The 27205-nt window shown below is 36.0% G+C and overlaps 1 protein-coding gene across 2 annotated transcripts in view; it reads left to right on the forward strand.

Annotated features, from left to right (window-relative positions):
* LOC140752960 (protein tiptop) overlaps positions 1-27205 on the forward strand; it is a 316120-nt gene that overhangs the window by 36353 nt on the left and 252562 nt on the right. The gene's annotated exons all lie outside the window — the stretch shown is intronic.

Raw genomic sequence — 27205 nt, forward strand, 5'->3', positions numbered from 1 at the left:
TTTTGAGTTTTTAAAGATGCTAGAACTCTTTGTTCGACTGCGAAAACATTTTCGCCATACATATATTTCTCTCTTGCCTCCGCTTAAGCCTTATATCACAAACTTATATTTGTTTGACAGGTCTGTGCTCTATATATAATCATTAATTATAATCAGTCTATGCAATTATTTTCTACGAAAGATCGAAATTTTGTATTTTAAGTTAAAACATTGGATAACATAGATTGGATAGATTCATTTTTTAATAACGGACTTTAGTCCTAAAGACCATGCATGTTTCACCTTAGATAGAAACTTTGCCTTGAGGTTTGGTGGAGCCTATTTCCGAACCACTGTTAGGCTGACTACTGTTTCCACATAAAACACACAAAAAAGTAAAACCAACGTTCAGGTAACAAATCGTCAGCCGTTGCTTCCTGCGGGCTATTAGCGGTGTTTCCGAGAACATGTAATTAATACCGCGCGTATTCCGGACTGTCGCCAGTGATGAGCGACGCGCGCTACTTTCGCCTGATTGATGTACTAAACTTGTGTCTAGTAGGTCTTCAAGATGTTTGTCTTATGCTGTACCCTTACCGTGAGTTTTCAAAACATTCCATAATTTTACGTTACGTTTACTCAATCCATTATGTTCCGTTTGCTTCAGTAGACTGAGTAAAGGTAACAATAAGTATCTTTTTGTATCCCTCACATGTCCTCCCTCCCAAAATAAAGAGAAAAAAACATAAAGCACCATTTTGTCAATTTAGACATTTAATGTTACGTTACTGACACGATAGTTCTGATACAATCCGCTAGGGCCGCTGATTGGAATTTGTATGGACAAATACAAATACCAAAACAGTAATTGTTGTCAAAATATTTACAACAGGTTACGTATTTTTATATAGTTATGGAAAGGTCAACTTATACTGGATATTAAGACACTAGAGAGTTCATCTTATGCTGGTTAGCAATTTTTTTCTAATTTCGATATTAAAAGTACATTACGATTTTACAGCAATGACACCCCCACCATAATTGTTTTAACCTTCCAACTGTAGTGTTAAGCTGTTGTGTTCTTGAAGGTTGTAGTAAGAAGAGTCAATTATACGAGGCTTATTTAGTTAGGTAGCGATGCACTTGTGATCGATTTCAGGTAGGCAAATCTTATGAATTGTTGATGACTGATGTCATTGCAGTGACCTGTACCCTTAGTATGAGTTTTTACGTTTTTACAAAAATGACTGTTGTTCTAGTATTTGTTTATGTATTTGTTCATACATTTCCAATCAGCGGATAGCGGATAGCGGATTGTATGGTTTAATCAGTAAAGCATCATTGCCATAGTATGGTTAGCGGCTTTTGTTTGTAAGAGATTGTCTAATTCAGTGTTTATTATCGCACTTGTAATCGTCTACTGGCATCAGATAGTTACAACTTCTGTTCTTAAATTCCCGGACAAAATCGGTTTTACATATTTTCCCTGATCAGTTACATTTACAATAAAATTTATTTCAACTACCCCGTTGTTTACTCCCGTTAATCCATCAATTAGTTAGACCAATTCCAGGATAATCCAGTCACGATCTCCCTGACAATGTCCTGTCGTCAGCACATCAAGTATTCAGGGAACAAGACCGTCGCTCGTTGGACTCTAACTTACATTAGAGCTATTTTGGCTCCAGAGACTATCTTGTACCTAAATTGAGGGACCGATATATCGATGAAGTGGTTGTGGATGTTAGGGACATTATGGAACTGTCAATGTATGAAGTAAGGCTAACCTGTGGTTACGCAATTTTATTTTATTGTTAACAAAATCTCAATCCCAACAATGAGGTAAATGTGTTTAAGGGAGGGTTGTTGACAACATAGTTTGTGTGTCGTACGATACACAAACACACAAATGCATAGTTGAAACAATGTAGAATAAGTTGTCATTATTAGAACGAAAAGATAATCCAATTTTATCAATAAGATGTCTGCCTGGCTGGGACCTGAACCCCAGAACCTTCATGTGTTAGATGGCGATGCTGGTCGTTTTAAATTGTCCAGATCCCTTAGTTATCATAAGCATGGATCCCATAAATGTCACTACGGGCCAAATATTGACAAAGTAAGCTGAGTTGAGTAATATTGACAGAGAAATTTGTGAGCAACTCTAATATTGAAGGTTTGTCTTTGTGTTAAAATTAGAGAAATGGATATTTATCCAGATGTCGTTACTGACGGGACAGTTGCATCTCTAAACATATCTCATCTGAAATTAGATGCGCTATTTCAGAACTAAGGGCTTAATAGCTTTGACAGTAGCTCAGATGTTTGCAACTAAATTCACAAACAGTGTTTGTTTAAGATTTCCCTTCAGTTCAACATCATAAACCTTTTATTATCTACGTAGTCTTGGGTGGAAGGGTCTAGGCCTTTAAGACTAAGGTACCATTCTTAAAGAAAACTCTCTTCTTAAAGAGAGTTTGAAGTAGGTACACAATTTTTGCTTATTTTGCTTGATATTAATAGTTATTTGCTTTAGCATTGAGGGAAAACATCATAAGGTAACCTGCATGCTTATGAGTTCACTAAAAATGTCAAACCTTTGAATGATTTTAAGTCTGCAAATACGTGAGTTGGTTACAAAGTTTAGGTGAACTGCATACTTGCTTACTACTACTATAGGTATTATAGAAAAACTCAAAATTCGAAATCCAATCATCATTGTCAAATGTCGATGACCTCATCACGATCTCTGCCAGTTTAACTTTGTAAGTAGTAGAGACATGTGATGTCCATGTAATAGGTTAATTACCTCTGTCCAGTGATCGGCAGCGCATCAAGTATTCAGACAACCCTGGCTTCGGACCTCGTCTTACATTAGACGGCTATTTCGGCTCCTAGACTAATAGCCTTGTAGCTAAGTCAAGTTAGTTGTTGTGGACATGCATGCGACGACACACATGTCGACTGTGCAGCGTACCGTGTTCGAACCTAGGCCAGACAATTTAGGGTGGAGCGAAATTCCTTTTTTTTATTTTTGGATATGAAATAGTGACGAAAAGATGTCTTGATGGTTAAAACTAAAGTGTGTAAAATATTATTCCGATCAGATAAAGGTAAGAGCCTCCGCCAGGTCAATGAACTTTTAAAAATATACATTTTTGGTGTATACTTTGCAGATTACAGCTGAAGGTGTCTATAACTTTTTTAAACATTTATTCTATTTTATTCGCTTTATTTTATAGAGCATTAATAAATAAAATAATAATAATTTTGAGTAGTGTCATTATAAAAATGCAGAGGGAGAGCATTTGTTAAGCAAGATTTACAAAGTAAGTCAATTTAATCGTTTACTTACGCCAGTGAGTCTTTTTTTCATGTCTTCTTTTTTCGTTAAAATATGTTTACATTATTACTATAATATCTTCTTCTCTTATTATAAATACGTAACTGATGTATGTACATATTCGCTTTTTGTTGAAATAGTTAAAATAAAGACGGAATATTATGCCTGTGTAGGAAGATGTTATGAAATTTTATCAATGGAAGAGACGCCAGTTAAAATCGCGACAAGAAATTCTTGCGAATCATCATTTACGGATATTGCAGGCGTAGTTGTTTCCAGCATAGAATAAATATGACATGTAGACTCAATTTCTACTGAAAGTCGAAAAAACGTGATGCAAAAGTTAAAAGCTTACATGCAAAATACCTTAAATGAGAAAACTTGTTAAAATATATTAAAATACTTTCAAAAGAACTAAGAAAGAAGTTCCCTTTAATATACCTTCTTACAAATGCTAATATTTCGATCCATCTGATTGTCCAAAAGACAAGAAGAGACCCAGAAAGGAATAAAAGCTTTTTGTTGGATCAAAGAACGTCGCTGCCAATGATCATTGGAAAATTAGATATCTCTATTACAAACAGCTTACAAAACACCTTAGAAACCAACTTACCAACTTGATACAGATATACTGTGTTCATTAAAACATGTTTTGTATAATGTAATGGTAGATATTTCTGTTATACACCGTCATAGGCACGCAAGGCGACAGGATAAATAGTGGTGACGAAATAGTATTGAGAAGAAAGCTTATGCTTCAGATATCGGCATTGCATTTTGACAGAAGGAATGATTACATTTTAATATATAGGATAAAATATGGAAAAAATATAGGCAAACAGTCCTTAAAGAACACATCTTGCTAGTAAGAGAACCCAGATCTGTTTACACCAGTTACGCAGCTCTGATTCTGGTTTAACCAAAGGAATAGAGTGTGCCATCGGCGGCTATTTTGCCCGTGCAATAATTCCTCAAGAGAATATTGTAACTATTGACTTCGGGGTAACTATAGTGGGAGTTATCCAATTATTACAAGAGCGACTATACATCATTTGCTTTTCCACCATAACGGTTGTACTTCTGGACCGGGGTCTTACGATGACATATCACATCCAAGCAACATGTGAACTTGTCGAGAGCTGTAAATGATTACAATAGATTCATCTACATTATTGTGCCCGAAATTAATCCATTGATTTAATAAAAAAAAACTAGAGTCTCGATCAAAAATGACCAAATTTAAGACAAAAACAGATTTTAGGGTATAACTATTAAATTTTATGTACCTACTTTAAAGCTCTTTGTTTATATGTTAATGGTCAAAAAAGTTGTATCATATTCTCTTATTTTTGCACCTTTTTTGCAATTATTAAAAAAATATTTCCAATATTTTTGTAGCCTTTGTAAGTAAATAGCAATTTTTTACTTTTTCTCAATTTTAGACAGCGAGGCGGAGGCATAAGATGACATCCAAAAAATTTGAAAAAAATCACAGTTTAATGTCTTTGTATGATACATCTTTTCCGCACTATTAGAACTCCAACGTAAAAAGAAAAAAAAATCCCATACAACGTCGCTCCACCCTACCAGACATACATGTTTGTAAATGATAACTTTAGATGTCTGTCTGAAAATGTCTTATGAATATATTTATATACTTTGGTTCTACATTTAACCGTATGCTTTGTTTCAATATATGTCGTGTAAAACAATTATTTTTATTATTTCCTTATAGATCCAACAAAGTTCATTTGAAGCGCGCGTTTTAAGTAATCCATAAGGAAGCGTGCAGATTCGCGACTGTAAATCAAGTGCGATTTATAGTCGCATCTCTAGCACGTAAAGCTCGGCACGCATACGACCAGCTTTACGACCGTTACCGAGAATCGTATGACGGACGGACCGACCCATAAATCAATTTAATACGACAAAGACAATTGGTATCGTTTGCTCGTTTCAAACAAATTTGCCATCAATCGAATTTGTAATCTATTTGTTGGTGAGTTAAGTTAGATTTCAAGCATCTAATTTGTTTGCGCCTTGTTAAAGCTGTGTACACACCTGTGTGGTGTGAGCGAACGTAAGCGACTATCGTAATAAACTACAATCTACAGAGTCTACAATCTGAAGAGAGTAAATAAGCAGATCTATGCATAAAGTCAATATTTTAAAATTCTAAGCATTCGTGTTTGTTTCTATGTTTCAATCTTAACAAGTATCGTAATAGGCTCAACAACTATAAATTCCGAAGAGTCTCAGATGGCCTTTGACGACTTTTATTAAGATTAAATAATATTTTGGTCGTAACGTCATCTTCAGGAACATCAAATTAATTTAACAAGAACGCAGCAATCAATTGACACTACTAATATAATACAACATTGGTCGCTCGCTCCGCATGTCGCGGTGTGGTCACACCCTTAGTCGTTGTCACGAAAGTTGAGCGCACGCATGAATCAAACGACATCGTATTGCGAGTCAGGCTTTGAATTAATGTCTAATACGGTTCTGCGTGTAATTGTCGGTTGACTTTTATGCCAGCTGGTGCCGTGGCGGTAAATCAAAGGTAGAATTGTACAAATAGCCTATATCGTACAAATAAGCTCGATCGTACAAATAGGCTAGGTATAGACGCACTTGTTGCGATCCGGTCGAACAATGAAGCGGCCTGATCGTGGGCTATGCGTGGGCTCAGAGCTAATTGTGCAAACTATTCGTATCAAATAGGCATAATTGGTTTTCTTGAAATGTTAAAAGCTTATTAAAGTTAAGCCGTTTATTTATATCAGAAGTTGTGTTTTGCAAGATCATTATGGTAATTTGTTGAATAATCCTATTTAATGGTGTTAAAAGAATACCTTTTTTTTTAATACTACATCAATATATCAGCAGCGTCGTGTTGATAGTTTGTTTTGTGTTTGTTATAAGATAGGGGCATTTAGACAAGACAGCAATTCATCTATAGCCAATCTCAGGCAGATTTTCTCATTTGGGGTTTACAGAAAAACCGTGTATACAGTGATCACGTAATGTTACAGACTGGATGCGCATTTGATATTCAATTATAAAGAAATCAAAGATCACATTTCGCAATTATAAGGTCACATTGTGTTAATTAATGAATACTGAAATGTTATGTTATATTGACAACCTCATTAGCTTAACGAATACATCCATACCTTGGATATGAGGCTTCAATCTTAGTCCGCATGAGGAGCAACGCATCTGTGATCGATTTCAAATTGAACAACTGTTTTATGTGGTGTGTTTACAGATTTCCACGGCTGGTGGTGACTATTTACCATCAAGTGCACTCGTGCTAACCGTGCATGTATGTTTCATTTTCAAATTTATAAAAAAAAACTAAGTTGCATAACAAAACTACAAAATGCACAAATTTCAAACTAGAAATCTATATTGTTTATTCTTGTTACAGTTCCTCTTGAAACATATGTTATCGATGTGAACAACAGACTTCCACACGAACGATGCATTTAATAACAACAAAAATAGAAGACCCGTAGGTCAAAGGTTCAGGCCGTGCAAAAATATCAGTCCAAAAACGCCAATCAGGTCACCCATAGCCAATCGATTAACCTAGACGAATGTTTTATACTGACACTCTAAAAGAGGCGCTGTGGGATGTAGACAGGAATGGGAGTAGACTGGTTATTTTTAAACGAATATTTCAGTTTTATTTTAACTAAGTTGGTCGCGAGAAATTTCTAAGACTAAGTTTAAATGTCTCATATGCTATGTAGATCACAGTTTATGACCCTATGACGCTAAGATGTAATTCCAGTACCGATATAAGCTTTGCCTGTTGGTGAATGCAGTAAGTGAACAACTTCCTAGGCAGACCATCTCCTGGATACAATTCTTGACCAATATTATGCTTTTTAAGAACGAACTGTCTATAATACAATGCCTGAAACAAGCGAATTAAATCCTGAAAGCTCCTTCAAGATTTTCCAAGAAAATTCCAGTATCACTCATCCAAATCAAAAGCGTTTGTCCCTTGATCTACAAACACAATCAAACCAAATTTAAAATACAATCGGGATATTAATTTGAAAAGTGGGTCAATTTCCGAATCGGGCAATACATACTCAAACTCCATTGAGGTCCATTGTTGGGGCACAAAGAAATCGTTAATCGGCGATGGCTAACGCAGATTTTGGTCGCTTTGTCCGGCTCCATTGTGCTCAGGAACTTATAATGAGAAGGAAGGAATGCTGATTGAATGCTCATCACTGTGTTCATAATTTCTCTTGATTATGTTCTTTTTCAGTTTTATTTACTCTTTATAGACTGCAGCTACCAACGCTAGACCTATTTCTAACTTAGAACTATGTTTATTGTTGCTGGGTTCTGTTTTGTACGATGGAATCCCTTTACTAACTTTACTATATGAGGCGCTTTAAATTAGGCCTTAATGTATTTGTAGTTGACTGTCTGCTTGCTTACTACTAAATACGATATTTTTGTCAATATGCATATAACTTTCCTTTTTTATACGGCGAAACTCTTAATGGATTCCTCTCAGCTGGAAGGCGGCGGAGAGGATTTGCCAAACTCCTACCGGCTATAACCCCACGGTGTTTCTCTTGACGCCCTTCGTCGGGACCACGGGTACGCTAGTAGCGCTCGTCCGCGATCCCGACGGCGTGCATATTACTTCCCTGAAAAGCCGAGGTTTTTGGAACTTCGGAAGTCTTGTGGAGTTTGGGGGCCTAGTTCTTTCCACTAGAGTCTAGACAATTACTGCGATAGTGGGTACGATATTTGTGGATATTAGAAAGCGTCCTCTGTCACTTAACGACGTTGTTGTAATCTGTTGAAATGCTGTTTAAAATTCGCGTGACATTGTAAGTGGAATAATTGGTGTGAGTGATGTTTTAATTAGCCGTTTTTACCCGAGTCGTAAAATTTGGGTTCCGTGCGCCGCGGTAATTTGAATTTTATTGAGTTATTTAATTTCAATAAACTGAATTTGAAGTAAGTACCGAATTGTAAATGTTTGTACTGTAATAATAAAAATAAGTTTAAAGTGTGTAATTAATAAAATACTTTAAAATATATAGGTAGGTATTTTATTCAATTTAATTATTCCTTGGAAATTATAATTATATTTTCAAGTATCTATTACTTACCGGAAATTGTGATCACTTTTTGTAATATTTGACAGATTTTCAATATTACTTTTATTATTATTGTTCTCAATCTGTTTTCAAGATTTAGTATCGATATGTAAATCTGTAAATCTTAGTTTAAAATAAGCGTGGTATTTTAATACGTAATTGTAAACAGCATTTTCAAAACGAGAAAATTTAAAAAGGTACAAAGAGAGCTCTTCTAACTGATACCAGAAATTGTAGTTTCTGCAGTTGCAAAGCAGCACAGGGATAGTTCAATCAACAATTTGGTCCCTCAAAACTATTTTGAAAAAAAAAATAAACCTACAGAACCATTGCAATAATGTAGTGCACTTGACGCCGCTAAAAGCTGTCTCACGGCGAATGTTTCAATCGTGTAATTACGAGTCGTAAAACATGCTCCGATGATCCCGCGCTAGGGCGAGAGAGGCCGCCATTTTTTATGAAATTGAAGCAAATCAGCATGCAGCCCACCTGACGGTTAGTCGCTGCACAGACACCTACTATGCTAAATAGAATTAAATTTCTAACTGAATTTGCCCTCGAGAATTAACAATGATTTTGGCCTTTTTATTTTGTCTGTCCCTTACTACGGCCTATGAACCAGAATACAACAGCGATTGAGACTGCAATTATTAGACAGAAATTTAATGATCTTCGGACGGACCACAATGGATTTTAGCATCTTCGGATATTTTTGTAGTCGTCTTGTATTATGTGTAGTAGTAACCAGATTTGGGAATCCTTACACGAGGTTTTGTAACCTGTGGTTTTATATAGGTTCTTGTTTACCTCATTGTCAATGCTAACCCAACATACCTATTTACTCAAATTGACATTCCCATAACGTAAAAAGTGTTTACGACAAAATCTCGCTTATTTAAATCTTGAGACGTCTCACTCGACGTCATATAAAATGCAGTCACCAGCGTTATTACGTCGTGACGTCGCGGTGTGACGTCACTAGATATTAGATCTCCATTGCAAGACGGAGCGTTAGGAGTGACTGCAATATCGCTTGACAGATTCCAGATTGGCACGACGATATGGCTCAGCCATTAATCTTTGATAGAAAGTTGTCAGGTCTCAGGTTGTTTATTTATCGCTTTTAGACGCAACAATGTTATAACTGCAAGTGCATACTTTCGATGAATTTTCTCTTATGGCCTTTGGAAAAGAAAGGGTCCTTATTAAGAGACTAATTGTTTCGGTTCCGGGTTCGATCCCCGGCCAGACAGGCATGTGAATGATGCAGTTGGATGATCTGTTTTGTGTCTGCATGTTTCTATATCTGTATGTAATTGTCTTTGTGTGTGTCCATGGCATCCACGACACAAGGAGTCCTAGTGTGTGGGGCTGTGAGTGTAGAAAGCGTCTTTGCACAAGCGACCTCTAGTTTATGCCTCACTATTCTTCATCGTATACATATACACAGAAATCTAAATAATACTTGTTAATTTGGTTACCTACTATTTTTTATGCTTGTCTGCTACTCTTTGGTTTTTCCACTTGAGTGGTGAAAAATTTAGCATACGCTACAACGTTATTTTAATGCGCATTGATGAGGAAAGATACAGGTCAATGGTTACACTCTTATCGGAGTTTTTAAACAGCTTCATAAGACTCTCCTAATAATCAAACAATTGCTATCCGATGATAACTTCCGGAATTCACAGCTTAATATGAATACCATAGCACGGAAGCGTGAATAAGATTTATTCACGACCACCCATCCAACTTCCGATCATGCTTGACGTTGCTTAACTTTTTAGATCGATTAGGATTTTCACAAGCCGTGGGGATAAGCGCAAATTGTTATTCCCATTTCTGTTATTGTATATTTCATGTGTTTACGTTGTATGTGCATCGTTATCAATAAGTGAGGAATTATCGAGTGTTTTTCCTGAACTTGGCGGAGGTCTGCCATTTGCATCCAGGCACGCGATATTCCCATACGAGCACTCGTATTAGCTGGCCATTGAGGTGTGACGGTGGGAGCCACATTATTTACACTTTTTATCAATGCTCACTTAGCTGCAGTCAGCAGTCGAGGCGTCAGTATTACTTCACGTGGAAAGAGTCTAGGGAAGATTGATTTAAAGTGCATGTAATGACACGGTATTAGAAAACAAGTGCACATATAAGTGTAATAATACTTAAAATCGATTATAGTTGCTTTGTTTACCCTATGCTGAAATGGTAAATATGAGTATAGGTAAGTTCATTGGCACACCCTATAAATAAGTCACTTAAAACATGATGTATTTTAATTTAATCCTCAGAGGTAGCAACGCATCTGTGAATTTTGATAAATTTTTGATCTGGGTTGATTACAATTGGCAATCGCCAGTTGATCCCTTACAATCAGGTTTTACATTTCATTAATAAAACCGCACAACTGCAGGTCTACCACCTTTAAAAAATGCAAACCTGTCCTCAAAATAGAAACGAGTAGATAACGCAAACATAAATTCCGCCGAGCTTATCAAAACCGCACTCGATTGAAACAATCTCGGAATTCGAGATGCCACCTAGCGTGCTATCGGGAACGATAAGGCTTGTAAGGGCACATCGGGCGAGCTTGTTGGTTATACAGGAGCGTCACGAGTCAAACGCGCCGCGTGCGTGGGCGCACACAATTTGCATTTCTTCATTAAGAGCCGCCGCAACCCAGATATCGTGCGTATCTGAGATACGAACTGCGCTTTTTTCCTCCAATATCGACAGCTGTTAATTAACCCCGTGTGAGGTCCACCACCTGAGTGTAATTGCGCTGATACAGCATTAGGATGCGCTACGTGATGGCTGCTACGTGCTTTGAATGTATGCTTTTTATCGAGTGTAAGATTCGTCGTAATGTTACGACGAATATGTATTAGTACGAACTTTGTATGCATGAGTGGAATTGTTTAAGAGTGTTTTTAAGAGTGTATTATAGTCCCTCATAAAAGATAAACAACATTTTAAGTATAGAGTCGCAAGAAAAAATCTCCTTTTCTCTTAGTTATCTTGGGGTTATTAGTAAATTGACTTGCAGTTTACCTAACGTTTATAGTTACTATTGTGCAGCGTACTGCAACAAATACCAATCCTGAAGAGTGAAAAGTAAATTGAATAATCTTATGTAGGAAAGTCAACGAACCACCTTGAGATTACTTAACTATATTCCGCTTTACCATCACACCTATTTCTATATTGTTGTGCTGCTGGTCTGGGCAAAGATACTCTGTTGTTTCAATATAATTTCAATTAAGTATCTAGAAATAGAATAGATTATTTGTTCTCTACTTTATAATAACGAACGCTAAGTATTCTTGAGCCTATTTAAAGCTTATTCCGTTGTAAAAACAAAAACAAATTACATTAATCTTTTGATAAAAAGTATAGAAAAATGTTATGAAACAACTTGTTTATCTACTACGTAATATAATTAACTGAAATCTCCACCTACACTATTGTTAACTTTATAAATAAGTGTTCTCTTAGAAATTAATACCTATTAATTGAAATTACAAGAAAATATTGAGGAAGAAAACTTATAGCAGGCCTAATTTGTTCCACCCCTGGGGTACCCCATTTCCACCACCATTCCTATTTCTACTTTAAAGAGGCGCTTAGCTGCCGTGTTCTTGTTTGAAGACGCTTACAAAAGTCCTCAGTTTACTAAGATAAATAATCTGTGACCAAACTCAGGTAAAAGTTCAATCTTATTTAGAGTTGAGATGTCGATGGGCGGCAGTGACCAGCACAAGAATTCGGTAGCACTATGTGCTCGCTTTAGTACTTCAACATCGTACAAATTATTCTTGGTCGGAAATTGTTGTAATGTGTTAAAGTATCTATTTTAAATCTAATTTCATTAAGATAGGATTTTTCAGCTTGAAAAAACTTATCCACGAAATTCGAAAAATAACCAGACAACATCCCAAATCACACCGGACAATCGTTTCCAAATTCACAATGGGCATGACGAAACCACAGCCTGGGTATCTCCATCGCGTACAGATAACGGTTAGAAATGCAATTTCTTTGCGATACGCGATTCATTCTGCCGTACGTCTATCTGATGCACTTCAGATGGGTATCGACTGCTTAGATTTGAATGAGTTTTGATTTTGCTAAGCTATCGGCTTCTGGATATTGTACGTTACGACGGCGAGTGTTGTTCAATGTTTCTTTGTTCTCTTGTTTTTGTTCTGATTATCGTATGAACAATGATATTGAATAATGTTAATATTGGTTTCATATCCTATTCGTTTGTTAAGCATAATTGTAATTGATGGCAACGAAAAAGGTAAATAATCATAAAAATCGTAGACAAACTAATGTTATTAATTTGATGTCTTACACATACAAAGACAGCTACTATATACCCGTATATCCACATTATATATAAATGATTCAAATAGTCTGGAATGGATTTTCCATTAGGGATGGAATTTGAAATGCTACATTTTGATCAATTGTTTAGTTTATTTAATATTTGCACAATATACGAGTATTTAGAAGCACGGCGTGTGTTCACGAAATTCCAGCCTTCAATGTGTTTTTCCCCTATCATAACTGAAGTTTGCATTTAAGGTATGAAATTTGGTATGTAAATTCATATTGGTATACTTCTAATACTGTTAAAACAGCATTTTATTCTTGTAGTACATTCTTCGTCTAAATATTCTCAGTACCTATGCACAGTCGCTCTATACATTTCGTACGTTCACGTCGTCGCCGGCGTCGCTTTCATTAAACTCTGTGTTTCTTTTTCTCATTTTTCGATAAAGTGCACATTTGGAGCGTGTGTCGAACGCACCCCTGTCAAGACTTTATAGTCTTCAGATAAAGACACGTATACCGCAAAGCGTTTTCCCCGCCGTTTGCGTTTACGTGAAACGCCTTCGTTGGATTGTGAGCGCGTCTAACGTAAACCACTGTGACTTGTTACACTGTAGGCGATAACGTTGAGCGATGTATAAAACAAAAGAAATGAGTTCAATCGTAATTAAAAGTGATTCTGAAATGAGACGCAGTGTTTGTGTATTTGTGAACGTGTGTGAGAGATGTAAAGAGAGGGAGAGTGAAAAAAGACTGAGAAGACCTAACGAGTAAAATGTTATTATTAGTAAAGCATGCAATTGTAGATCAAGCACTAAAATATTTTTTATGAAGGCATGAACATATGATTAATGTGTGAATTAATGAAATGTGGAATAGTTTCTTTCAGAAACACCAATTCCCAAAGCATTGTGATCTTTTTTCAGAAAGAAAGTTGCTTACAAAAAACTATTCCAAAACCCGTGTTTTAATTGCTGACTTTATTTCAGTAGTTAATCTGTGTCCTTTGCTGTTAGGCATGTATTATATTAGTAAAACAATGCATACTCCATAATCCATAGATCTTGTACTCTCTTCATAGGCTTGTAAATCGAGAGCCTCGCTACTCGCTCACCGTATTCAGTGAGACTACTGTTAGCAGGGCGAAGTATCCGAGGGAGGTTTTCACCACGTCCGGATATGAAGATAGGGCGCAGAAAAACGACCAACTCGTCCATAGCGTTGACTGAGATGAGTTATATTTTGTTCTTGCGTTTTCTGTTTTACATATTGTTCCTCTTTTTGTCACCTTTTGTTGTTCTATCGATTTGTGAGTACAAAATGAGATGAGGGTTCTGGTTATTACATCTGTGGTAGTTATATAAATATATATTAGACTCCTCAATACGTTATTAAATTTAAATTGTGAATTTTGAAAACATTTTTTATTTTGTTTATTTAATATAATGAGTAATTTAATGATTTATGTAAGAATCTGAAATAAAGCTAATAATAATAAACTTACTAATATTAATTGTATGTGGGAAAGACTTATGTTTTGGCGTTTCTTTCCTGCTTCTTTTCCTTGTACAAAACACCTTGGGCAACTGTGCTCTCTTTGCTGCCATTCACGAAGAACTTTACAAATACTTGTACCACTTCACTTTTTATGCCTTATAACATAGTAGCTTTTTAGTTTTATGGGAAATTTAAAGTTGTATTTATATATTCCAACTTAACATATCCTAACCTAAATAGCTTCAGTTAATTATGATTCAGATATTAATTTATGCTTTTAATATATATGTACGCATTTACAAAATAAAAGCTTTTGTAGAAAGTTGTTTGTCGACTATGAAACAAAGATTTTTACTAAACATAAAATTTGGAATATTCATTAGGTATATCTTTTAATATGCATACTTTTATTGTCATTCTTATAAGATGGAACTGATATTATAATGATAATAAGTCGTACCAACGTATTAACTTTTTATGATCTGAAACAATAGCCGGGTGAAACTCGTTTGAAGGCAAGATTTCATTTAATAAAGGCCATAAAATAATCCGACATCAGTCGAGCCCGAAAAGGTCTAATGACCTTAAGTGGGCTGCCTCGTTTCTAGGGCTTGCAAATATACGCACCGATATTGTGTGATCTATCTATAATAATTTTAATTAACTTATATGTTTGGCTATATTTGATATTGTCAGTATTATTTTGATCCCATATTGACAATAAAATGATTTAGGTTTGTGACACAAATATATGATTAATAACGTTATATTTAAATGTACGAGAACACAGGGGAGCGCCGGGGTACCAACTCTATCTTATAATTTATGATTAGTACCTATCACTTGTTAAATGTTTAACTCGGGTTTGCTTAGCATATTATTATAATACTGTATTCAATAGGCAATAGTGTTTATACTAAGGAAATCTCCTCTAGAGCAAGAAGGAATCCTCTCTAGAGGAAATACAACGAAAAGAATTTTTCGTAATTCATAGAAAATATCTATGTAAACTTAATATTTTTTCCTCGTGTCTTACTCATAACGTTACACAGGAATTCCACAAAACGACCCTAACGACTAAACACTAAACACTGCCTAAGTAGGTATATTTTATTTCGTTCATCGATTAGCAAATAGCATTACTGAACAACGATACATAAACTCAAATGATTACTGAATGCTATATCGAAGTAATGACGGAATGAACTCCCTTTGATGGTATGAAGCGAATAACGTGTTGCGATAGCATGTCTCACCTTAAGCAGGGAAATAACAAGCGATACGTTAGCGAGAAAATCAGTTATGCGTTTAATTAATATTTTACATATTCATGTGGATAGAAATAAAAAGATTAATACTTAATAATAATTACTTTAGTTTTATTTTCTTGGTCTTGGTAGTTGTTTTGCTCATCCTTGTAAGTCCATCGCATCCACGTGGGACCTTGGACCATAAATTTGTAAAAGATAGTATGTAGTATGAAAATGACAATTCGCAAGAAGAAATTCCCGACGAATACTATTCGCTGATCCTGAATTCTGAATATTACAGAATACTCTACTGGTCCGTACCTGTAGGAGCAATGTGGTGGATTCTTTTCGAGACCTCTATTGTGTGAAGAGACCCATATTCAGCAGAGCGACATACAAAGGCCATGACTTAATATTATTCTTAGATAGTCTGACAACAATACTTTTTTATCGCTAGCTACTCGTAGACAGTGAGACACGTGCAGTCGCGTTACGAGTATCAGTGGTGGTTGCTATAAAATTTTTATTGTCGTATAATTTAGTGTGCGTCCGTACGTCCAGTACTTGGCCAACTTGGCCAATCAGACGGAGCTGTCACGGACCTGACATTAGCACGTAAGTTATGATTGAGCCGCGGCGTTTTTCGCATTACCATATTTTAAGCTCAGATAAAATCACTCGATGTTTATTACGTTAAGATTAAATTCTTTTATTGCGATCCGATGGACGGGTAGGTATGGCGGGTAGGTATTAGTATAATTCACGAATTAGTAGGCATCGGTGTTTGTTATTTGAGTGGAAACAAAGGTTAACGAATCAATTAGAAGTGAGGAAAGACGGAATCTTTACGTAATTACTCGTGTGTTTGCATTCTCTGATCGCTGTTAGATTTGGTAGGTTTTAATTGACTTGTCAAAGCGTGATCCGTGTGAAGATTATTGAATATTATCTAGGTTTCGTAAGATTTAAGATTAAAAGTTGGTTACTTTTGATACGTCTCCAGAAGTACCACACCACCTACTTATCGCTTGACTTGATATGAAAATATATCAGATCTATTATATTATAGGTAAGTCTTTAGGAACGTCAGTTATGGATGCGTTGTGTTTCCTGAGAACTAAGGAGGAACTCCAAGAAAAAGTGAATTTGACGTACCTCAGCTTTCAAACCAGAACATGATGATACACTACTGTGCAGCTGGCAGAAATAGGCCAACGTTAAAAGTTTTATGCAAACATCAGTTCTACCATCTTTGAAATTTTGCAAAATACTTGCTATTTTCATGGCAATGTAATATTAATTTCTGTAAATACCTTACAAAGTCGTTTTAAAAATTCCCGGTCCACATAAAAATACTATACGTTTTAAGTACTTTCAAGTAGAAGTTATCCCCGACAGCTGGTTTCACGTATAATTGCTGGTGTTAATTGAATTTTTAATTATGCTAATAATGCTTGGACTGTCGGGAACAAATGTCAATGTTGTCTTGTTTAAACTGGCGTGTTAAACTTAATGTTTTGTTAAGAATGGCATTCGTATTATCCTTTACTGTCCCTTTGCTGGGGAGCTTTTTATAAGGGCGTGGAAAGGTTTCAAGGTAAATGTATGGCATCCCAAACAACATCAGACTTGATAAATTTGTGAACAAATCTACTTATATGTTCGTAACATATATGTACAGTCGTTAGTGTGTCTCTGCTAATCATCTTGTTACTTTTGAGTGATCGTGTCGATTAATGTCATATTTACACAGTATAGGTGTTTATTTTATCATAACTATGCTAAGATCGGATGGTAACATTGCATTCAAATTATTAATCAGATTTATCCAATTTTTGGCTTACAGATGGCCCTGTCGAGGTATTAATACCAAGCTTTTTCAATTTCAATCATCCGTCTCCAGAAGCACCACACCACCTACTTATCGCTTGACTTGATATGAAAATAAATCAGATCTATTATATTATAGGTATGTCTTAAGGTAAATCAAGGCTATCTAGACATTGAGATGTAATTAAGAAGCTTCAAACCTATGATACAATTAGATATAGGTAAACACAAATATGGCAATAATGACCCGTTGACTCTTTCCATACTTACAGTTTTAAGTTTATATCACGAGTGCCATGACTTAAACTACAACAAACATAGGCATAGATCAAAAATTTAAATCTGACGAGAATCAAACCCTCTACGAACGAGATCGGTACAATGACTGCGCTACACAACTGTACAAAGTTTGTCGCCCCTGTCTCTACAATCGCCACAATTGAGATTCATGTCCGTCACCTACTCTATATCAATAAGGGCCTGATTCACGATCTCTAATAAAACGCCCGTCGGCCTGTCCGAGCGTATTGACGACAGATTGATGAGCACTTTGACTCTGTCACTCTTCATTGTTTGAATTGTGTCATCATTGTTTATAAATAGCTGACTCAATTATCGTAGTTTCACAAGTTTACAACTGAAGAGTAGGACTGATCATACCGTGGAAGGTGCTAGAATCCTTTCATGCTCATACCTCTGATCCCTGCTTATGAAAGTATAGCGCTGTTGTGTTCCTGTCTGAAGGTTGTGGTAAGGCGAAGTACTTGTGTTACGACTTGGCCTTTACAACTCGTAATGTATATGAATTGAGGAAAAACGCTCAATTGAAGATTCAGTAGAGCTTATGAGCGAACGAAGTTTAAAACAATCTTAGGAACCTTAAAGGATGTCTGTGAACGAGTCTATTTAAATAGAACGAGCAGTAATATGTAAGTGTATTTGGGTGGGTGTCAGAAATATCAGTGACTGTATACACACATAAGTGTGTGTATTTATTAAATTGAATCTTTGAATCGTGTCTTTATTAAATTGAATGTAAATAAACGTTAAGTTAGTACTTATGTCTGTACGTGGAATATTTTTCACACATCAACCTATAAAACGTTCTTTCTGCGAACTAGGTGCTTTACAAAGGTAGTTCTATTAAATTCAACACCTTACTATAAGTACGCGCGTTGACTCACAGACTATTACCGACTTGACCTATCAGCATCCGAAGCGAATTAATTGGACTAATTAAAATGAAACTAATTGATATCTGTTACCGATATAGACGCACAGAGTCCACCTGGCAGCCGGAAGGCTCGCAAAGATCAACTATAAAACATGGTACACTATTGACGTGTCGTGGATTACTCTTGTGAACTAGTGGCTGTATCGTTTTGTACTTAATTAATAAAAATAGACTTCTAATGTTGTAATGCTTTGGTTTGAGACTTATTATACGAATTATATATATAGCTTGTACTTAATGTTTGTCTTCATGATTGATGAAGATCATCATTAAAAAATAATATTGATCTGAATATCCTAAGAAACCTCATATTGGCTACTCACACAATTAGTGTAACAGGTCCAAATACATGACATTTAAAAAAAACATAAAAATTAACTGGTTGATACTGCATATTTGAGTTTTAAATGAATCAATTACATATCATGGAAAGATAGTAGTGTATGTGATACTATGCATGTCTTTAGTGGACGTATGAGCCGTAGACAAGTCAGCAGTCCACTTGTTGGTCATCACAACTCATGGACTGCAATCGGACTGAATGATTGAACTTTTAACTGAGGTCCTTACCAAAAACTTAACACAGCAGAGCTTAACATTGCTGTTACATAAAAACTACCGCAGTCGAACCACATAAAAGTAAGTTTGTTTGTAACGATACCGGTAACTCGGCACCGGTAGCCGGCTTGATTATGCACGGACCTACAGTTTGTTGTGGCGTGGGCATATAATTGTTGATGGCGCGTCACTGATCCTGTCACAGATTAGGGCGGCGACAGACGAGACGTCGGAAAAGGTCTGAATAACTGTTATTGGATACGAATAACTTGATATTTTGGTTTGTTTACGTTCAGTTTTACATTTTTAAAGTGCCAAATGACCATGCTGTCTTAAGTGGCATCTGCCTAAATAAATAATGCATGAAACTTCAGTATTTGTACTGGTATTTGGATGGAGTTCAATTTTTTGATCATGTTACCCTTAAGACTAAGCTGAAACGCCTCACGGTAAATGTGACTGATGTCCAAGATACCACTGTTAATACGAAATTATTTCTTTATGAGTTATATATTTTTTAATCTGTTTTTCTTTTAATTATTATTTATGTAACACATAATTTAAATTTAATGTAAGTTAAATTGATTTTTAGAACTTCAATGGTTCATTTTATTTTTTACGTTTTTTATTATGAATACATTATTTAAACTTTGTTTACCTTAGACATATGTTGCATTTTAAAGTTTTTAACATTTTTCCCCTTTATGTTAACAATATTTTTAAAGTCGGTTAACAAAAGCGTAATTTGTCGTATGCATACATAACAGCGAATAATGGCCCGTCACCGATCCTGTCATAGATTGTGCGGACAGACAGACAGTCGATGCAACGTGTTTGTAGGAAAGGTCTGAGTAACTGTTATTGGCAAATGGAGGTTGTTGGTATTTTAGGTTAGCAATAAACAAACCTACTAATGTAACTGTTTTGTAAATTACGCTTTCTTTAACCTCACGTATATGTATTTAGACATTAACCCAGCATTAGATATCTAAATTTATATCAAGACAATTGTCAGTTGGGGGATTGAACCTGAGACTTTTAATATGGGTGGCACGGGATCACTGTACTTCAGATAGGTTAGGTTAGAAGACATTTCTAGAATGGAACATTTACTTGATTTCATGAATGAAATGTATTCTATTCTACTCGTATTATTGCATGTATGACAAGCACGTGAAAAACAAAGCAAACAAGATTCCCTAGTTAGTCGGTAAATTATCGAATTGCTTATACTAACAGTAACATTTATTAATCTTTGCGTTATTAAATACTACTCAAATGAAACAGGAAGCTTAACACGATAATGCGCGATGATAAGATGTCGAACGTATCGGCATAGGTGTGTCCATTACATATGGAAATTTGAGTGTTTCGATAACGGTGGTCCATGAATAATACAATTTCATTACAGATAACACTCCTAGATACCTAACTGCGAATTGTCCGTATCTCGACATAACAGAATTAAACCCGTAACCGAATACCGTCGCACTCACTGCAGAATGCCACAAGACACTTGCGCTCGCGTCGTTCATTTCGCGATTGATTCCTCTCAACGGACGCCATTGTGCACTGAATGCGCCTTAAATAGAGTCCGTTATGGCCTGTGGACGGTAAAGTAGAATCTCGTCTTATTAAGCGAGAAACGAGGCATCAGCATCCATCATAATTCTGCCTCATTTTGTAATGCTTGTGGGATGCGATATTTTCATATGCAGATGCAAGTTTGTGCATTCGTGTGGTAGCAACCGTATGGTGTGGTGGTAAGGGTGGTTTTTGGGTGGTCGGGTGGTTGTGCAATGCGTAGGTTCGGTTCCCGGTCAGACTAGTCGAGCGCGAAAGTTGTTGATGCCGGCCGCCGTCGGATCTTATTTCGCTAATCCGTTACTGCGATTTCTCTTGATGGGAAATTGGAGTTTGTGCGCCGTTCGGTATTAACTGTTTTTTCGGGTTTACTGTAGCTTTGCTTGAGATAAAATTATTCACTAGGCTATGATTAGCCTAATGAATATTTTACTAACTAATAAACTTACTAATAAACCTGATGGTTTATGCAACAAATCAAAATCGACCTTTTACTGATATAAGGATGTGCATTTTGAACAAATGCGATACACAGACGTGTTAATGTTTCCTATAAAGGTTACGCCAACTTAACAGTGTCATATTTTCTAACTCATTCGATTTGATAAACGTCATTAGAATCGAACCCAGAACTTCAATATGCCAAACTCTGTGTTAGAATTTAAACCAAAAAATATCACTATTAAACACACCAATAAAAATACCTACAAACTCATAAAATTGAAGCTAACCTGAATTTCGGCTGGCATCATTATTAATAGGAGAGCTATTACGGACACTTGTGATAACACTAGCGCCTGACAGGTGACGCCGCCATTCATTCTGAATTAGTGTTTACACCGCGCGGGGGCGGCCCGACTAAATATCGTGCCGTGTTGTCCCACTGCTGGGCACTGGTCTTTACCAGAGTAGCACAGGCTAAGCTCTAGGCTACCATGGTAGCCAAATACAAATTGGTAGAGCAGATTGTTTTCCACAACTTTTAGATGCGTAGGTTTCCTCACGATTTTTCTTTCAATAATTATGCACATAACTTCGTAAAATCTGAGGTAACTGCCCGGGATTAGAACCCCGACTTTCATATTGCGAAGCCGAATTCCAAACCACGTGACTATCGCTATTTAAGAACTAAATATGTTAACATTAAAGTTTAAAAATGCGAAAAAAGCGGCTTAAGAACTCGCTTTGTTAAAATTTACTTTACAAAGTAGTAATAGATGTCAAAATGAACGTTGTTTATCTGACGTAAGGATTGATGTAAAGTGGTCACAGCTCCTGACATCTGTCATCGAAGCCATTTACAGCAGTTGATCGCACCGTTTATTACAGTTATGTCGTTATATGAGGTCAGTATATTTTGTTGTTATAAAATATCATTCGTTACATTGCCTTTCTTTTTTTTACTTTAGCGTTACAGTAGTATAGTCCGAGCTAAACTGCTAGTCCGCTCTGAAGTTGTTGCGAGCAGGTGTAGCCATACAATTTATTGTGGTGACGCGATTCATTTCTATATTCAGAGCGGACTAGCAGTTTTACGCAGACTATACCTAGTGCTGTCAGACCTTGACGATCACAAATGCATGACCACTCCAGATTGTCGCCTCATGCGCATATATTAGTCGGAAACTACATGCATCCACTCTAGCTGTCCTGCTTGAAATAGGGGTTTTAAAAATAGTTGGTATTCTTTGTAGTGGGGTGTTTTTAAACTACCCATAAGGTCTGCTATCCAATGATAACAATCAAGGCTTAATATGTTTAGCCATTACGGTCACCCATCCAATTTGTGACCGCGATCGATGTTACTTAACATTCTAAATCAATTACGTTCTGCATAACATTACAATGTCCTGAAAATGAGACACACTTTTCATAGCATTTTTTTTCAATCGAATGCCAGTCCTTTTCAAGTTTGGGACTGCTTTGACATATTTTTAATTACAGATAATAACCTCCGTCCGTATTAATCACTGGCGACAGGAGATATCTTAATTAAGGCTTTATTATTAAAAATTCAGATCGACGAATTAAATGCATATTTTGAGCGAAGTGTGTGATTTATTTATACGCTGCGACTTTTTGTCGTAAGGTAACGTTTTCATATTAGACAGAGAAGGTAATCAGGGATAGAAATCGATAATTATAAGCATTCAAAAAAATTTACATGGAATGTAGGTACACTTAATAAATATAAGTTAAATTTAAGATGTCTTTTGTTAGAATCGAAATAAGTGGACATATTTTTTACTTTTTACTACTAAGTTCCCATTTGTAATTCTAATTAATTTCTGAAGCGTAATGATATCTTGTAATTACAATTTAATGCACATATTAATGCACAAAAAATCCTGACACTTGTAAAGTTTATTTTTATCATCATAATTAACACGAATTTAATTAGAAACAGTTAATAAAAGTGTACTTATTAGTAATGGCTTGCTTGGTTTATTTTTTAACCAGGACTATGGGTGGTTTATACAATTTTTAATTCGATATATCGTGAAGATAACTTTTATTATCTCACAGTTGTCACTTGCAGTAAAAAGTACGATTACGAATTTTTGAATTTTTTTAAAAATGAAATTACTACACTTGTTATAAATGTTAATGTAATTAGTTTATTATACTATGGTCGCACGAAGCAACAAGTAAATAAAAGGCTTTTTGTCGTCTTGACCATTTATAATCATTAAATAACATTATATACACTTATAATGTTATGTACTACTTAATTTTGTATATTTATATAAAAACTACGCACATTAATTGTACTAATAAAGAATTTACCTTAGTATAAATATTATGCACTTTACACCTTTTGGTGGTAATCACCTTATAAGACGATTTAATTAAATAATTACGTTTTGCGATATGAAACTTATTTGTAATAAAACAAATAAAATTCTGTTTCGATTTTATTTCGATGTTGTTTTGGTTTTATTTCCAGTTTATATTTTAACACAATTTTTAAATAAAAAGGTTACGTCATTTGATGGTCGTTGAGTAGTAGTCGTGTCGTGTTGTATAAAACGCGATATCAATATCCGCCAATAGCCAGGTAATGAGGGGTGGGTCGTTAATTAAATGTCGTCTGTCAAAGCCGTGCCGTCAAATTATATGTATAATTCATAAAACTACCTACTTAAATATTTAAACAGTGACATCACTATTACTAAATGATAACGTTAGATAGTGAAGCTAGTATTCCCGGTGTCGTGTATGTGATGGACACATACAAAGACCAGTATAAAAACACCCAGAGCCAAAAGAAAAATCGGAATACCAAATTTAAATGTTTCTGTGACCTAATATTGAACCCGGACCTTTTTCTTCGCAGACCAGTAGGTATAGGGATCGTTGCGAAGGTATAAACAGTGACAGCCTAGTGGACTATGCTAGTGGTTGAAAATCGGCCCCTAAATCGTGGGATTCGAGGTTCAAAGCCCAGCACGCAACTCTGATTTTTCAAAGTTCTGGCGCATTAGAAATTAATTATCACTTGCTTTGCGGTGAAGGGAAACATCGTGAGGAAATCTGAGTACCCGAGAGTCTAATATAAACTTTCTTAAAGGTATGTGAAGTCTACCTACTTATACGCACTTGGCCAGCGAGTGTACCGTGCCTTAAACCCTTCTCTTTCTGACGCTTTCCCAGTCGTGGGGCAGTAATGGGTTGACGACGACGCTGCCTCCAGAGCTGAGGTCTGGAGTATTCTACCGTTTCACAGCTATTTATATGCTTTTCTTTTAATGAAACCATTTTCAAAATGTTAGAAATGCGGCCTTCACCCGCGGGACAAATCGCTTCTTCCCCATTAATCACACAAACACGCTGGATACATAATTAAATGTATGACAGGCTGGATTTATGCGCCTATAAATATGTCACTCAGTTCGTAAGGTCCGCGACAAAGATAATTACACTGTCGTCTGTACTGTGGATTTTGTAATAGCTAATGTTGCTGTGTGTGTTTACATGTGGGCAAGGGTGTACGATTGGCATGTCGTCGGCTTATTGTTGGTCTGTGACCGCGCAGTGATTTTTTCAGCAGGACAGGTAAATTAGTATTAGGAAATTATATGCAGATATTTTAATTTTATGATACGTTATATTATAGATGTTGTATTTGGAAGGAACATACAGAAAAATAAGTGTAAATATTCTTAGATTAGGGAGACATACCTGAGGCATTCAAACTTTGAAGTCATTAGTAGTTATATGGCGTTCATTACAATGTTCATGGGTGTCAGTAGCAACTTCCCATCAAATGGACACCATGCTCGCTTGCTACTTCATTATTACATAAAAAATATAGAACATAAATCTAAATTTATTATTTAGATGTCGGGTTGACGGGTTGTACATGATCCTACTAGAGGTCGATCATTATGTACCTTAAAGTCTGAGGAATGCCTCATCCATCTTTACTGAACCTTTCAAAACAAAATAACGTAGAACAACACTGCTATTATAGAGCAGAATTAAGTGTGACCTTGATGCCGTTGCCAAATTAAGTAGAGTTCGTCAATCTTTAAATTAGATTATATGTAACTCTGACCTTTGACTACGAAGTGACAGACTAGCACTTCCATTTCATTTATTTTTAAACACATTATCAACGTTGATAGAGCAGAGTTCCTATTTTGAGCCAAACTATTACTTTATCTAATACTATTCGTAACTGGACATTGAAAAAACCTTTTGTATACCATCGCCATTGTTATTCTTCGTCCTAATTTTTGCATAACATTGTCTACCGCTATTCAAAATTTGCACAACTGTCCCAACAAGTGATGCAACGTCAAAAAAACAACAAAGCATTAGAAACAATAAAACAAAAGTTATCTTGGAATTCCAAAATGGAGAATAAACGTGAATTATGACACCCGAAGTTTGTATTGTCTATGGATTGTTTCGAGAAATGTCTATGGTTACCGGGAACAGTTCAATGCTCCGACAAGTGTGGTTGTAGGACAAATATTTGCTCTGAAGGTGCGTTGCCCTATTCAATGATTTTGTTTTAAAGGAGGCATACTGTGGTCTGATTGTTTTATGACATTGATGCAGCATACAATACTACACGTGACAACGCTGACAGCTGTATTCCTGTCTAGTAAATAGAGTTAGTGCGGTTACACATAGCGACTTTTTGCAGCGATTCAGTAGCACTACAATCGTAAAAAGACCGCGATAGTCGCTATTCGTCTCAGCACGCGCTCTACACAATACGAGGCAGTCGCACCGTGTCGCACGTTAGTAACTTTGAAGACGCGCAGAAGAACACAGATTCCAGGTTCGATCCTTCGCCAGACAGATATCTTAATTATCGGTGTAGATTTCCTAAGCAAGTTTGTATTCTTCTATGTGTGGATCAGTGGTGTTGAAACCATATTTTGTATGATTATGAGTGTAGAAAGCACTTTACGTTCGTGAAAAAAAAGTTATGCCGTGCTTATTTAAATGTTATATATTTAATAAATCTTATAGATATTACATTTAATATCGAGTATGTAAATCAAAATGTCAGGGTTCATAGTAGCCAGCTCCAAGATGTTAACGTCAAAACGTCAAGTGGAATACAACGCCAATCTGGCGTTAACGCTACAAAGTTGATATCTTGCGTCGTTCCAACCAACGAGTTGCAGTAACTGTATTTTGAGATCTGTGCTACTGGAGTTTGACACTGTAACAGTGGCTGACAGTGCCAAGAGTGGACACCTTTGAGACTACACAATTCTCAGGTATATTTCTCCACGATAGTATTCTATGATCACTGCAGCGATAAATATAAATCAATCCAATGTTGTGCCTAACTAAGATAGAGACTTGATAATTTCTGCGTTCTACGAGTAGCAATAGTAAATTTTTCGAGTCATAATTTTAATAATCGTTCGATTTAAAATATTTTGTTGTTTAAGGATTAGTTTAATAATTATTTCCTTTATTCTCCTCGACCAATCGAACAGTTGAAACGTTTTACGGAAACAGAAACCAATAAATAGATTGATCTAAGACACCATAGACGTGAAGTCGAACAAAAACTATATCAACAAGTCGCATCTGCTCCGAAGGGTGTCAACCGTTATCTCTTGCATCCGTCCGTGCATAAATCTATCGCATATGAAAAGAATTAAAACGTACCCCATTGTGGAGGGCGAATAAATCTTGGAGATATCTTCGAGGCGACGCCGCGGGCCGCTGCGCCGAACGCCGATATTTTATAAGTTTTTGACAGCCGATATGGAGGCTCCGAAGGCACCTGGGTTTGATGAGCTTCCATCGCGATTAGAACTAATAGGAAGGTCGATGTTGTTCTGTGTTGCTGACGTGATCTTTTCCGTTGATGTCATAGGTGGTTAAGGGACAAATACGGGCAGAATTTTGTGAAGCTTTGACTGTACCGTAGTCAGTAACACACACAGTTAAGTGCAATTTTCAGTACCTA

This window comes from Epargyreus clarus, unplaced genomic scaffold, assembly GCF_041222505.1.
Source record: "Epargyreus clarus isolate Ecla_fem2 unplaced genomic scaffold, WU_Ecla_fem_2.2 ptg000026l, whole genome shotgun sequence".
Classification (NCBI taxonomy): Eukaryota; Metazoa; Arthropoda; class Insecta; order Lepidoptera; family Hesperiidae; genus Epargyreus; species Epargyreus clarus.